The sequence below is a fragment of the Hippopotamus amphibius genome, chromosome 1 (assembly GCF_030028045.1).
Source record: "Hippopotamus amphibius kiboko isolate mHipAmp2 chromosome 1, mHipAmp2.hap2, whole genome shotgun sequence".
NCBI lineage: Eukaryota > Metazoa > Chordata > Mammalia > Artiodactyla > Hippopotamidae > Hippopotamus > Hippopotamus amphibius.
In genome coordinates, this window is record NC_080186.1 from 108,195,829 (window position 1) to 108,198,548 (window position 2,720).

Here is a 2,720-nt window from a genome sequence, read left to right on the forward strand (position 1 = left end):
GAACAGCCCTCAATTATAGGAACTTGATCCAAACTAAGTGATTTGTTTGCTATTGGTTTTGATTGTGGTACATGGGTGATGATTTTGTAAGAGGAGAGTCATGTTGCTGTAGACCCCAGTGGTGAAAACAGGCTGTGCATGTGTTTGGGGAGCAGTGTGTTCCAGGGTTTCTAAAGTTGTGGTTATTTGTACTCCCTAGATTCAGTTGCCTCCCCTCCAGTTCGGGATGTGGGCATGAATTCTCCAGTTCTGGTCCTCCCCAGCTCCTCTTCTGCTGCTTCTGGCTCAGGGACCACAACCTTCAACAGGAAAAATGGTAAATAGGGCAACTATGGGATTCAGGGTCTAATGATGGAAAATGACACTGCAAGTAACTTTTGGTTCTCTATAGGTACATTATCTGAATTTAGAGATTTTTCTCCACATGTCCCAAGGCCTTTAGCCCTACTCATTCCACCTTCTGTGGCTGCCTTTTTGGTCATTTTTCTTCTTCCTGTGGTTTTCCTATTGCTCTGGTATTGTTTCATTGCACTATAATCTCTTTCTTCTTGAAAGTGCTCTCTGTATCCAGCTTAATTTCCTTGTCTGTGTCTTCTCAACCCCCAAATTTAAAATTTTTAAATATCTGTCCTGAATATTTCATTTGTCAATAAGGATAAAATTTGCCTCCTGGCAATTTTATCATTATGAGATGATGTAAGAAAGATTATAAAAATCTAGAACCCAGAATATCTATGGACTTCACCCTTGTACTTTCCAAGACTGTCATTCTTGTCTGTGGCCTCTTTCACTATCTGATGTCCCTTTTGGATTGAACTAAGGATGACTATAAATAACAGTGTATTCTGTGTTATTGTGGTTTTATCTTCAGAGCTGGGTTTGGATGCTTCTCCAGTAATGAAGAACCCTCCCAAGCTGGAGGGTGATGCTACTGATGGCTCCTTTGCCAATAAGCATGGCCGCCATGTCATTGGCCACGTTGATGACTATAGTGCCCTAAGACAGCAGATTGAAGAGGGCAGACTGCTGGTCAAGAAGGTAGCATCCCTCGTGAGATCAACCTGCAACTTCCTTGGCCTTGAAGCTCTAGGCACAGAGGTAATCACGTTTGAGCTCTTAGGTGCACCTTTTCCTTAGGCCGTTTCTTCTTCTGATTTTAGCTCCTTCTCCCACTATTTTTTTGCCTGCTCCACATCTCCTACCAATTGAGGATACATTTTCCATTTAATCTAGCTAGGCCTTTCATCTTCATCTGCTAATTTCACTACAAGCTCTGTTCTGGTTCCAGATGCAGCTGACTTGATATTTCCCCTCAGAACCACAGAATAGCAGGTGCAGCATTGCCATCCTCATCAGTAGAGCACATTAAGCATCAACATACATGCAATGCTGCACCCAGTACCCTTTGGTAGCTTATTATCTGCTAAAGTCATGCTGGCATATGACCATCTGTGGGCAGCATAAAATCACTTAATCAGTTGGCTGGAGATGGAGAATCTGCATCCATATGGGCAGATGTGTAGAAGGGGTGAGGAGCGTGGCAGACTGAGGAGGGGAGGAGAGCAGGCAGCAAGGTTTCTCAGAGCCCTTTCCCAGGGAGAGATCCAGGTACCAGCTGCTTTGCTATCTGAGCTACTGGAGATGCACAGGCATGCAGGGACAGCCCTGCCCCCTGGAGCCCCCACACTAGAGAGGGAGCCCCACACCATACAACAAGGAGCTCCAGGCAGTGTTAGAAGTGCCCTGGGTATGAGGGCATGAACCCAGAATCAGCTATTATCCCAGGCAAGGAAAGTAACAGGTTCATGGGGTGGGGGGTGCCACTAGGGAATGTTCAGGTTCTCTGGGAAGGAGAACATGCCAGGTAAAGCGAGCGGCACCTCAGTCCTTTGAACCACAAATGGTGCAACCCATTTGAAGCATAAGGTGTGATTCAGGGAAGGGCAAGGGGGACCAGTGCAAAAATAGGGACCATAGACTCTTGAGCATGAAGCAGGACTAGAAGCTAAAGAGTGTGCGGGAAGCTGGAATCAAATGAATTCTTGCAAGTTGGGTGGTCCCTCCTGAGGTCAAAGAACCTTGGCTTCCAGGTTAGGAAAGGATTTCACAGGTTCAAGCAGGCCCATGTCCATACCTCACTCACAAAGGAAGCTGAGGCCTGGGCTCAGCAAAAAAAAAAAAAAAAAGTGATCTCTCAGCTGCAGGGATGCCCATGGCTACCACCCTCTTTTCCCAGGTGATGGGCAGTGAAGCCATCCATGAGCTCAGGAGCAGTGCCAACGCCCTGCACCACCGGCTGGAGGAGTCCGCCTCCCTCCTCACCATGTTCTGGCGAGCAGCCTTGCCAAGCTCCCATGGCCCTGCGCTGGGTGGCAAAGTGGTAAGAAGCCAGCATTCTCTACTGGATCTGCCCCCAAATATCCCCTGCCTCCTTGGTCGGCAGATCTTGAAGATAAGGAGCCAAATGGTCAGTTGGAACAAAGGGCACTTGAAGAGAGTGTCCCTGGAGGGAGGGAGACCTCTCCTCTGTGGTGGCTGCTTTCAGTGCAGCTCTGACTACATCCCCTCTCCCCCACCTCTGACCCCCAGGAGAAGTAATCAAAGAGGAAAAGGAAAGGACATGGAGGAGGCAGAGACATGAGAGCCCTGGTAACCCATAAATGTTCCATCTCTTTAACTTTCTGAAGTCTCGCTGAGCTGAACTTCAGGGCCGTGTTAAA

The 2,720-nt window shown here is 47.7% G+C and overlaps 1 long non-coding RNA gene across 1 annotated transcript; it reads left to right on the forward strand.

Moving 5' to 3' along the window:
- Positions 1-292: 292 nt before the first annotated feature.
- On the forward strand, positions 293-2,271 carry LOC130860291 (uncharacterized). Its single transcript, XR_009055394.1, has 3 exons — positions 293-316; positions 872-1,098; positions 2,237-2,271. It is a non-coding gene; the product is annotated as an uncharacterized LOC130860291 (long non-coding RNA).
- Positions 2,272-2,720: the final 449 nt, after the last annotated feature.